We start from the raw sequence: 12824 nt of genomic DNA on the forward strand, positions 1-12824 counted from the left end.
CTCCCCTGTGCTTCCGAGGAAATTGATGTGGAAATTCCCGGAGGGCGGGGCAGAGCGGGGGGGGGGGGCGCTGCACCTCCCACCCCGAGCAGATGCGTCTGTGCACCAAGGGCTCCCAGTGGAAGTGCCCTGACTTGGCCCAGCAAGGTTCTTCTAAAATCACTCCACTCATGCCATCATTTAAAAATAAAATACACACCCTCCTACCTCCACGATCCAGCTCACTGGCCCCAAGCGTAAATCCCACCTTCAAAATACGACAGCACAAAGCTGCCAGCAGGAAAAGGAGCAGTGAAAACAAAGCTTTCTTTGGGCGAGGCAGGGACGAACTGTCCTGCTGGCTCCGACCCCCGCGGGGTGTGGGATGGCTGCTGCCTCGGCCTGCCCGACAGGTGCGTGCGGAAGTTCAGAAACAGACCCCGAATCTAAGGGAGAGGTGGGTTCGAACGTTACATGTTCTGCCGGCTAAATCAGCTGGGTTATGGAAAGAGCTTGAAGTACTGAATTTTTTTTAAAAAATATGCTTTACGACACTCAGAAGCACATTTAGGCAGCCTGAAGTGACCCAGCTTTATTCATGGAAAGTGAGTTTAATTTAGACTGGGTTAGCTGTTGTCCAGTTCAAGAAATGAAGTTCAGACGGCTGAAGAAGTCAATTTATTTTGGAAGGAAGCGCAATTTCAGGTCTCTGCCCGAAATGGCAATTCATTTCACTGGAGTCTTTGGTGACACAACTGAGAAACCAGGGGGAGCATTTCAAATGTCTCCTCTTTATATTCTCCATCACCGCTGGGGACAGACACACGGTCTCAGAATCTGACACTCAAGTTCCAGACACAGTGAAGGAAGAGTGCCAGCCCGAAGCTGGGGACACCAGGGCCAGAGGCTGAAGCCGTCCCTTCCCGCTGCCCCGGCCCCTCCCAGGGCAGCTCAGTGCAGGGGTGGGGGGTCAGGACACAGGCCCTGCTGTGGGAAGGCCCTCTGCAGGCTCCGTCTTCGGAACCACCACGTTCCTGGCCCCCTGCACCTCATCTCCTAACTCTTGAAACAACAGAACTAGAACCATTAAACCTTTTAGGATTTTTTTCTTGGTATATGAATATGAGGAAGGCCAATTTATAGACAAAAAACTGGGGCCCCCAAAGGGTGTCTCACTCAGATTCACATTTGTTTACGGTGTGGCTGCCCAGAGTTGCCCGAGGGACCTCCTTTGCCCCCGGCCCACTGCCCCCCGCCGTCCGATGACTGCAGGACGGCAGAAGCGAACGGACCGAGGGGTGGCACCTGCTCCCAGCTCCCCCGTCAGCAGGTGAGAGGCTGGGGGCGGGCGGCAGGCAGCATCCATCCCAGCCCGCGCATCTTCCGCACTCAGCTGCCGGCGGGCGGGGGCGTGGGGACGTACACACGCGTGTGTCACAGGGCCGAGCGGAGCACAGAGCTACAGCAGCTGGTGTGAAAACCTGAGCGGTGAGACGGCACGGCTCCCAGACACTCCCGTTCGTGGCTGCTGGGAAGGACACTTAGCAACGCCTGCCAAGCGAGTGTTGCGTTTCTCCTCCATCTCTGGTGATCTCTCCATAATCATGGGACGCCCCACACACAAGGTTATTTATCGTGGCATTACTTCTAACAGCCAAATTCCGGGAAGGACGTTGAATGCCCGCTCACAGCAGGCTGGCTAGGCGGGGGACGGTGAGTCCATACAGTGGAGGACCAGGCCACCGAGAGGACTGAGGCTTCTCAGAACCAGGATGAAGTGATTTGCAAGAGGCAGAGGAAGTACCATGCCAAGCGATGCATGTAGCACATTAGTTTTTATGGAAAAGGGAAATTGTACATTTGATTAATTCTTTGCAAAAAAGAAATTGCAGGAAGGGTTGTGCAAAAAGTAATGAACTGCTTGCCCCCCCCTTTTTTTTTTAAATCCACTCTTCCCAGCCTGAAGACATTTCCTAAGGACCAGCAGGGAGCTTCTACACAGGCCACCACTTTGCCAAGAGCAAGCACATGAGGGAGCTGGGGTTAATGCTCACACGAGATCGGTACGGGGGACACCCTCTCCCCTCGGTGCCCCGCCCGGCGCAGACGCCCAGCACCCTATTCCCACCCACTCTTGCCCAGACCCCCCCAGACCTCTTCCCGGCAACTCCACTGGGCCTTGCTGGTTACTCTTGCTCAGTTACTGGCCAATAACCTTTTGCCATTTTTCACTGATCCACTCAAATAAGACCTATTTTTAAAACATTAACCCAGTTTGCTCCTTTATAAAAAAAATTCTCTTAAGAAAAAAAAAATATGGCTATGAATATTTCCTGAAACAGAAGAGAAAAAATCCCTTTTAAACGGAGCTACCTAGGGCTAAAATATAGTTTCTTTTTATTGTTCCTGAAATTGGGTTAAGTCCTTTGAAAGTTGCTAATATCCAGGCAACTCCTTCAATTTTTTTTTTTTTTTGGTCGCTGGACTTTTACAACAGCTTCCTTGTGAGGAATGTCAATGCTGTAACGACACATCTATTTCACGGATAGATGTATCGTTAATGTAAAGAACGGATAATGTAAAGAACACACGTCGTGTCTCATTCACCAGCTGGAAAACACTGGATGAGGACCGAGAGGTCCTGATGCTTCTCGCTGTTGAGGCTCTCCTTCAATAGACGCACGACACTGGGCACCAGGTGTCATGGACAGCCTGCACAGCATCCCGGACGCCTTGTGGGATAAACGGAGATTAGGTTCCACGGGGCGGGAAGTGCTGGGGGAGATTCCTGCGGGAAACCAGCCAGGATGGAGAGCCAGGCTGGGCCAGGGGGAAAAGTCCACCAGCACAGCCACCATCCGCCCACCCAAGCCCATTTCCAAACCCGGCATAAACACCAGGATTCGGGGCGGAGGCAGGCAGCTGGGGCTCTGCAGAGGCGGTCAAAATGGGAGTTTGTAAGGGATGAGTGAGGGGGCTTTCCAGAGTAGCCCCCAACTCTGGCGGGCTGTCGGAGGTGACGCCGTGAGCGGGCAGACGGCAGCACGGGGAACAGCAGAAAGAAGGCCCCAGCCAGGCTGCGGCGCATCGAGGGGCCGGATGGCTTCTCCGCATCGAGGGGGAATGAATGGAAGCCGAGAGGACCACGTTCCCACCCTGACTGCCACTGCTGGCCACGTGGCCAGTTAGCTCGGATCTCAGCTTCCTTATTTCTAAAAACCAGGATTAGAAGACAGCTTTATGAAGTGACTGAGATTGAATATATCAAAATGCCTGGCTAGACTGGTGTATAGTTCACTGAATCCCACAGCCATTTACCAGCTCCACCCCGAACTGTGTGTCCTGAAGCAACTTTTCTTAATTCTCTGGGACAAGGGACTTCCAAGGCTCGTTTTACTGTGACGGAGCAATGCTTCCAAACCTCTTGAGAACGAAGGTTCTAAATAAGTAATACCTTACATTTGTGTGCTTTCCCGTTTTCCAAAAATCTCCCTAAAAAGAGTAAGGTCTTCTCCAAAAAGAATTTGACCCACTCCTGGGCATATACCCAGAAGGAACCCTACTTCAAAAAGACACGTGCACCCCAGTGTTCACAGCAGCAGTTTACAACAGCCAAGACATGGGACCAACCTAAATGTCCACTGACAGATGACTGGATGAAGAAGTTGTGGTCCATTTATACAATGGAATACTACACAGCCATAAAAAATAATAAAATAATGCCATTGGCAGCAACATGGATGTCCCTGGAGAATGGCATTCTAAGTGAAGTAAGCCAGAAAGAGAAAGAAAAATACCACATGAGATCGCTCATATGTGGAATTAAAAAAAAAAACTCTAACAACAACAACAAAAAACAAAACAGAAGACAAATGAACATAAATACAAGATAGAGACACTCATAGACGTAGAATACAAACTTGTGATTGCCAGGGGGGAGGGGGGTGGGAAGGGACAGACTGGGAGTTCGAGATTTGTAGATACTGACAGGCATATATAAAATAGATAAACAAGTTTATGCTGTAGAGCACAGGGAAATATATACAAGATCTTGTGGTGGCTCACGGTGAAAAAGACTATGAAAATGAATAAATGTATGTTCATGTGTGACTGAAGCACCGTGCTGTGCATCAGAAATTGACACAACATTATAAACTGACTATAACTCAATAAAAAAGATAATTAGGAAATATTATGAACAACTGTCAATAAACCTGATAATTAAGGTAAAATTGATGTAAATAAACAGCCTTAAAATGTGGGAGGAGAAAAAGAATTTGAGAAGTAAATAAACTAAGAAAAAAATCAATTTCAGGGTTTTATGGCAACTGCTAAAAGTAGCTCCACCCACTCTGCCAAGAGCCTGTCAAGGCTTCGCGAGAACTGACCATCTACTGAAGCAGAAAGCACTTCTGTTGGGTGAGGTCAGGGCAGCTGCTTTCTGTTACTGTCTGGGCATCCTTATCGGCCAGCGTGCTCCACCACGTTCCGGGCAAACGGCAGGCCTCCAACGAGCTCATGATGCAACGCTCCCCCCCGGGTCTAATGGAAGTAATAATGACACAGCCATCTAGGTCCTGAAGGGATCGTAAAGAGTAGCGACATATAATTTATAAACGATCTACAGAGCAGAACATGTGGGATTGTGCAAACCCGTCTAACGTCAGGAGCAATCCGAGTGAGGGAATCTCAGATTTGAACTGGGAAAGGCTTACAAGATGTCTGCACTCAGCGAAGAATCCTGGCCACCCGTTACTCAGGGACTAGGATATTTATAAACGCAGTTCAGCCCTTCCTAAATATAGTTATCCGTACTTAGCCAAGATCTAAATAAGGCCCCAAAGAACACATCCCTGCTAATTCCAAATGGTAATCCTCATACTGACATAAATGATTCTGCATTTATCTCTCCTGAATACAGGAAGAACCAGAGCCACTGTTCGATAAAATAATAGATCCTTTTTCTATTCCAAGTTCAAAGACACGCTGTCCCACAACACTGGTCAGCTTAGAACTGCAGCCGTCTGTGGCTCTGGGCACAGGGAAGTCAGCAGGAAGGTCCAAAAGACTCAAAACTCTGAGGATTTGACCTAAATTCCATCCCTTCTCCTCCTGCTCAGTAGGGGGTTGAGGCGGGGTCTTTAGGTAAATAACAAACTGGCAAACAAGGGCTTCACCAACAGAACGAATGCCCCAGGCACTTGGAAAGCAAGGATCCTTGTTTTCGTGGTAACAGCTTTGGCCAGTCTGTCCTGGGCCCGTAAGCCACAACGTGCTGCAAAATGGGGGGGTGTCCCCCGAGAGGAAGAACCCGACGATGCTCACTGTCCTGTGCTGCGACGCGGTGCTGCTGGCACACTCGACAGAAGCTGAACTCAACACCGGCGGCGTTCAGCTTGGCCCAGTTAGGGCGGGCGTTCACGCTCCCAAAGTCTGAACAAAAGGAGCCTGGGGGGTGCGGGCAGGCCTGGTGCTCAGGACCAGGGACAGAGGCAGAAGGCCTTGCTGGTGTGCGATCAAGAACTGGTTTTCGCAGCAACATGGATGGCCCTGGAGATTGTCATTCTAGGTGAAGGAAGCCAGAAAGAGAAAGGAAAATGTCGTATCACTTGTACGTGGAATCTGCATAAAAGGCACAAATGAACTTCTTTGAGAAACAGAAGCAGACTCGCAGACGTAGGAAACAAACTTATGGTTACCAGCGGGGGGAAGGGCGTGGGAAGGGGTAAACTGGGAGTTCGAGATTTGCAGACACCAACTACTATATGTAAAGTAGATAAACAGAAAGATCTTACTGTGCAGCACAGGGAACTATATTCAATACCTTGTAGTGATGTACAATGAAAAAGAATATGAAAAGGAACATATGTGCATACATGTGTGACTGAAACAATACGCTGTGCACCAGAAACTCACACAACATTATAAACTGACTATATATTTCAGTAAAAGAAAAGAAGCTACGGACGGAGGGACAGTTAATTATCTCGAGGTCTCTGAATTTCAAATAATAAAAGGAATGATAATGCTTCCTGTATCAGAATTTAAATCAATTCCCTAAGTGCTCATTACTTAATCTTTTGGCTTATGGACATTTTTCTTTTCAGGAGCCTTGATTCTTTTTTTCTTAAAGAAATAAGAGTATGAGGTTTCTCACAAGCATCACTGACTAAAGGAAAAAAAGGGGAGGAACTCAGAGGAACAAAAATAAAAGCGACTCCCGTGCCTTATAGAAGGAATCACACCAGGAATTCATGTACTGCCAGCAAACAGCCAACAGAGATGGGGCACCATCTACGAATATCTTGAAGACTCTAGGGACATGCTGACTGCAAGACATACTTAGTTCTACCTGCATATCCTTGGAAAAATTCTGTGAACTCTTATAAATTACTTTTAAAAAAGCTTCTTTGCTTTACCCGTTTTAGTTTTCAACAAAAGAACGGTAGAAGGCAGATCTCCTCCAATTCCATCATTCAGTGAGGTCATCGAAATTAAAACAACAGAGCAAAGTATTCAAGTAGAATAAGATTAATACCCTTAAACAATAAAGAGCTTATATAATTCAATAAGAAAAAGATAAAAATCCCAAAAGGAGAAGAATAAAAGTCACAGAAATGAGCATTTTTCAAAGAAAAAACAGAGAAGGTCAATAAATCTATTTGAAAAGATGTAGTTCATTAGTAATCAAATCAATATAAATTACAATGGTATGGATTTATCCACCAAAAAATTTTTTTAAAAGAAAAAATTAGTATCTACGGCTGATGAGGCCGTGAAGAAAAAGACATATCACATAACACAGATGGGAATATAAATGGAATGTCTCAGGGGGACAATTTTTCAATATATGTAAAAAAAAAAACCTTTAAAAATGTACGTAACTTAAACACGGTTATTAACATTGGTCCCGAGGAAATAATATTAACGATTGTGAAAAAGAGTATTAATAAAAACTGGCAATAACCAGAATTTTCAGAATATGGGTTTGGCTACCAAATTTATAATACATCCAAAAGACATGATGGTAGGCATACGCTGTCAGGTTGTAGAGAAACATACAATTATGGGAAAATTTTGCAAAGAAAGATAAAGCCCATAAAATAGTGTACCTGGCGTAGTATATTTCTGTTATAAATCACAGGAGAGAGAAAATACTGTGGAAAAATAAACACCAAAATATTGACAATAAATTATCTTTCCGGTGGTACCGGAGATAACTTTTTCCCACTGTCCATTTTGGCAATCAGTCTTCACATTTTCTGTATGGAACTCGTAACATTTTGTTCCAAAATTTCTATTCAATTTGGCTCTAAAAAGCACATGATTTATAGTCCAATAAAGAATAGAGAGTGGGTATAAAGAGATATTTAAATGAAGGCAATATAAATGGTTAGCAAAAGCGAACATTATTCAACTCAGGAGGTAAATAAAAAGTAAGCGATTAGCAAAGCTAGTGAAAGGGTTAGAAAGGATTAATGAAACAAACACTCGTATGGTCAGCAGTTAAAACCATATTTATAAAAAGTTTAACATCATGGAAAACATCCATTTAATGCACTCACTTTAAAACACCTTACACACATTTCATTTTAACAACGGAAAAATAAAGACATATTCATAGGAAAAGGAATGGGACCACATAAGCCTAAACTTACAACGTTATTTTTGGACAGCGTGGCCTCTTCGGGGTTACTTTACAAATATTTCTCTCTTGAGTCTTAAATTCCTCTGACAATAATCAGAACAAAGCTGTTGTGGCGACAAGGCACAGAATGGGAAGCTGGTGCAAAAGACAGGACCCCTGAAACGTTCAAAACTCAGTTCGTGCTCAACTGAACACAAGCACTCTGAAAACCATGCTATTTGTGAAACATAATTATCAACGTGAAACATTATTTACGAGGCCGTCGTGTCATCCAAGTTCTAGCTCAGCGTGGAGTTTAATGTGGACGCCGCCGTGCTGGACAACTGCTTCTCTGTCACTCTCACACGTTGCCACACCCACAACGCGTCTGACACCCCATGTGTGTGCTTTCCCCGCCACCAGGCAACCCTCCAGCACCAACTGGGTGTCCCTGCCGTTCAGCTCAATCTGACACTGTCTCCGTGGAGACGGCACCGGGTCCCACAGGGCAGGGCTCAGTCCCACAAGACTGCCCCAGTCCCCACTCAGATGCCAGGCACACGTCCGGGTTGTCACCGGTGCTTCTGAGCGACCAGCTACACACTGGCGGTTCCCACAAGCCCCTCCCTGGATTCCATTAATTTGCAAGAGAGGCTCGCAGAACTCTGGGAACATTTCACTCATGAGATCACTGACTTATTATAAAAGGATGTAACCCAGGAGCAGCCAGGTGGAAGACGCCCAGGGCAAGGTGTGGGGAGCACAGAGCCACCGCGCTGTCCGGGCGCACCACTCTCCCCGCATCTCCACGGGCTCAACACCCCAGGAGCTCTCTGCACCCTGTCCTTTAGGGTTTACGGTGGCTTCGCTCCACCGGCATGATTAAATCATCGCCCCTTGGGTTGGGGGGTGGGTGGGATAGCTCACTCCATTTATGGAGTGTGGAGAGGTGACTTAACTGGGCCAAGTGAACTCAAGAAGCAGGCAGAAAGCTGGGCTCGAGTGAGGTCTGCCAGCTTCTGCCTGTGTGTTTTCTCTGCCAGTGCCCGGACGCTGCAGCTTCCCGTGTGACAATAATTCACAGTCTCGTTCTCTGGAATGTCTGCCACACCTCTCACAGGGAGCCAGAATGAGATTTATTTTAGGCATCACTTTACTGCTAGAAGAAACCAAAAATGCCAACTGAAACTGCTGCCCGTGGATGTACCCGGTGTTCCAGGTTCTTGCCCTGTCCCCAAAATAATTTAGAGACAAGACATAGTGCTTAAAAAAAGCAAAGTGAAAATTTACCAAAGGATGGACGGCACACTCTCACGGGGGGAGCGGGCAGACTCAGGTGAGCAGCTGCCCCGAGTTTCTTTGGCAAGTTAGTTACACAGGGTGTAAAAACGAACGGGCAGAATATTCACTGGGGAGGGAAGGGTTTGGGGTCCTGTTCCCTGATTATCACCCCAGCCCCACCTTCCCGAGGGGAGGACGGATTTTTGTCCTTATTTACTCTGGGTCAGAAGTGTCCCAGCATCGGTGCATGATGGGGAATTCTGATCTGCAGGCTAATTTTATTGAAATGAGGGCATAATGAGCAAAAGGTTACATTCAGACACTCACTGGAGATTCCTGCCTTTTTCCATCTTTCTTTGTTGGTCTCCAGGTTGCTCTTCACCCCAAAATGTGTGACCCCTTATCAGCCCAGAGGGTCCTGCTTTTCTCTCTCTGCCCAGGGACCCCTGGTGCTCACATGATGTGTGGTTCCCTGCATTTGGCCTGTGCCCCTCCTTTCTGCCCAGTTCCCGCCATGTGGCCTGCGTCCCCCTTTCTCTGCTCATGTCTAGCTGTCTGCCTGCTCTACCAAAACCACACAGACTAGCGCACCTCTATCCCGCGAGCAACCTTTTATGGGTTGTTCGGCCATCTGAACTATCACTTCCTACCTCTCTAAGAGCAAAACAAAAACAAAGGCGCCCAGAATGGCTGGGTGGCAAACCACAGGCCAGTCCCTCTGGCTCTCAGGAGAAAGTTCTTCGTTGCGAAAAATACTCAGAGGTGGAACTTTGGGGCCCAGAACAACACGAAATGAACGCATGCATGGGCCGCGGCCAAGAGGGGTTCCATGGCAAATTTTCTAAATGCCACAAAACATCACTCATTCAGGAGCACACAGCGCAGGAGTTCCGACGTGCAAAGGCCCTCAGGTGAGCCCGGCAACCTGGCGGGGGGCAAGAAGGCGGGAGATGCTGCTTTCATGACCTCAAAGGGAGTGAGTGAGAATGTGACGAAAAAAAATCCGTTGTTTCCAACCACAGCACACAGAGCCCCGAGAAGGGATTAACAGACACACTTAACCACCAGGCTAGGGAGAAATTAGTCACTTCTCAACTTCTGTGGACAGAAATGCCTACAAAGGTTAGCAAAGACAGCGGCTTTGGTAGCAAAATGCCGAAAAGGGCAGAGGAGGGTCCCCTAACCTGGGCTGCGCACCAGCCTCCCCTCTTTGACTTACATTTTGGAGGGAAAGTGTGCTGGACTGAGTGAGGACACGCAGTGATGAAAGGTCTGGATTTTAACCATCGGGAGCATAGGGGATGGAGAAGAGCTGAGATTTGACGAAACACGACCAAAGGCTGAACAAGTGGTAGCCCCCCCGAGTTCGAGGCGGCGTGGCCCCTACTGGGTCCCCCAAATCCCATGAGGTCGTCCCACTCACCAGGGCACCGCCACGTGCACCCCCGGCACCTGCCGCCCCTCCTGCAGGTCCCAGCTGAAACTCGGGGTTCCTCCTCAATCTGATCTGCCGGGGAGGACCCCGCTGACCCGACCCCCCTTTCCCCAGCGCCGTCCTGGACCCCCCACCCCACGCTTCCAGGGAACACAGTGCTTGGTGCTGATCCCTGCTCGCTGCCCTCGCTTTCCTAAGCAGGACGCCAGGGACACATGAGCGGGACGCACACTTGGCCCTTGCATGCACAGGGTGCATAATGCGTGAGTTAGAAAGGAACTGTGCCCCGACACAGCCGGCGGCACGTGGTCTGAAGGACCCGCCTGCCCACCCCTGGCAGCAGCTACACTCCGCTGCTCTCCTGGGCACATCACCCTCTCGATGCTCTGTCTCGGGTGCCCCGACCCTCCTAAGCTTTCCCTCCTTCCCTTTCCTCCTGCTGAGGATGCGGGCCGGGGTGGCGTGGCGGGTACCCGGAGACACCCAAGGGAGGAGGGCGGCCGCACTTTCCGGGCAATGCTCCCTGTTTCTGGGCGAGTCTCAGCAAAGTGCGTACAGCTCCGTCTCCCGGCTCTGTCAGCTAGCGTTTCCGATGGCTGTCGCCGTGTCCTGCGTCCCCATCTCCACCCTCCTGGGCGTCAAGCCTTCTCTGGGGCGGGAGGCGAATGGTGGGCGTGCGTGGACTTGCTGGTGGCAAAGGAGGGGGGTGAAAAGACAAGGAAGAGGAGGCAGGTGGAGACCCGTGGAGGCAGGAGAGCAGAGCCCCAGCGCGGCTGTGCCCCCCAGCCCAGCAGGCGTCCCGCCCCTGCCCCCCCACGGCCACCTGCCCCCACCTGCGTCTAGACAGCACATCCCTGATGACCCGTCTAGATCTTTATCTCCTCCGGGAATGCCCTTCCCTGGAGCTAACACTGTGTGTGGCCAGGCTCGGTGTCCCCAGATGAAAACTTCCTGAGTTTTCCTAAAAATGAGATGTCAGTTTTCCCCTTGGGGCTCTGATTAAATTTTTACTAAAATCTTCAGCACTCCAGCATTTTCATACAGCACAAGGGTTTTCATTTGTGTGATCTTCTTATTTGCTCCTAAAAATATAGCGTGAAGGGGCAGGTTGCTGAGCCCACGCTGAGCGTGGGGCGCGCTGTCCCACGGGGTCATCAGGGAGGGACTGTCCCGTGTCAGGAGGACAGCGTGCGGCCCCCACTCTGCAGCTGGTGGGAGGGGGTCTCAAATGCCCCCTCTTTGCCACCCTGCCCACCCACTCGTGCTGTCTGGCTTCCTCCCGCAGACCGGGAGCCTCTGAAGTTGAGGGTCCTGCCTCGTCCGCCCTCTTACCTCCGGGGTCCAGCCCCGGGCAGGGGCTCAGGAAACGCTCTTGTGGAAATGCTTGCATATCCCCTTCCTCCTCTGCCTGCTCAAACGTTTTAATTTGACTCGGCTTAACACACTGCAGTTTGGACACCCGCCCCGCTCACGTTCCAATTAAGACAGAGGCAAGGCTCAGCACAGCGAGGATGGAGAGCTCGGCTGCTGCGGGAAGCAAAGATGGACCGGACCCCAGCGGAGCCGAGGGGAAGGAGGCAGGAGAGTGGCACACGACTGGATTAAAGTCATGTCTGAGGAGTTTGGAGGGGGAAGCGGGAAGGGACCGGCCATCTTCTGACAGCAGGCTGAATGCCTGTGGTAAATCAAAGAGCTTTCAACCTGACAGCCAATCCCCTGAACTGGGACGGGCTGTCAGCACTCCCTAGGGGAGCGAGCAGGACCGTGTGGACAGAGGCTGCTCCCTCACAGCCAGGCTGGTCTCCCCACGGGTGTCCCGAGCCCCCAGAGGGCTCATGAAAGGCCGATCGGAAAAGAGAACACGCTTAGCACCGTGCACCGCCCCCCGGCCCCTGCCAGGTGAGGCAGCTGGCCCTCTGGCTCACACGGCGCTCCTGGGGATGCTGACACTGCGGGAACGCCAGCGCGCGCCCCTAGCGAGGCAGGCAGCAGCGATCAGGCCGCCCTTCACACAAGCGGAGGCGTATGAGTCATTCACGTCGGAGTTTTCGGGAAGGTCGCCTCCAACGCCTCTTCTTTTGGAGAACAGATGCCCAAACTCCGGGCCAGGTTTCAGCAAACTCAGCCATCGCTCACCCAACCACCTGAGCGAGTGAGAATGCCCCGCGTCCAGCTCCGCACCGTCCTGGGTGCCAGGAAGGACACAGAGCAAAGGAGTGTAGTCAGAGGTCGGCCCGCAGTCACCTGCCATCGAATGAAACCCGTTCCGGGTGGACCACTGAGATCCCCAGTGACACCTCCACTGCGTGCAGGTGATAAAGTCCACCTCCCTGAGGGTATCACGAAGATTCTGTGAGCTAGTAAGTGTAAAAGCGTGAAGCTGAGACTGTCCCCTTTCCCGGCCATCGTCTCCCTGGCCAGCTCTCCCCCACAAGCCAACAAGGAGCTCGCAGGCCCCGCGTGGGAAGCTGCAGGTCGGAGCAGGGACGCTCGCACGGCCAG

At 50.3% G+C, this 12824-nt stretch overlaps 1 protein-coding gene across 1 annotated transcript in view; it reads right to left on the reverse strand.

Annotated features, from left to right (window-relative positions):
* VOPP1 (VOPP1 WW domain binding protein) overlaps positions 1 to 12824 on the reverse strand; it is a 94693-nt gene that overhangs the window by 47936 nt on the left and 33933 nt on the right. The gene's annotated exons all lie outside the window — the stretch shown is intronic.

The sequence above is a fragment of the Vicugna pacos genome, chromosome 36 (assembly GCF_048564905.1).
Source record: "Vicugna pacos chromosome 36, VicPac4, whole genome shotgun sequence".
NCBI classification, from domain to species: Eukaryota; Metazoa; Chordata; class Mammalia; order Artiodactyla; family Camelidae; genus Vicugna; species Vicugna pacos.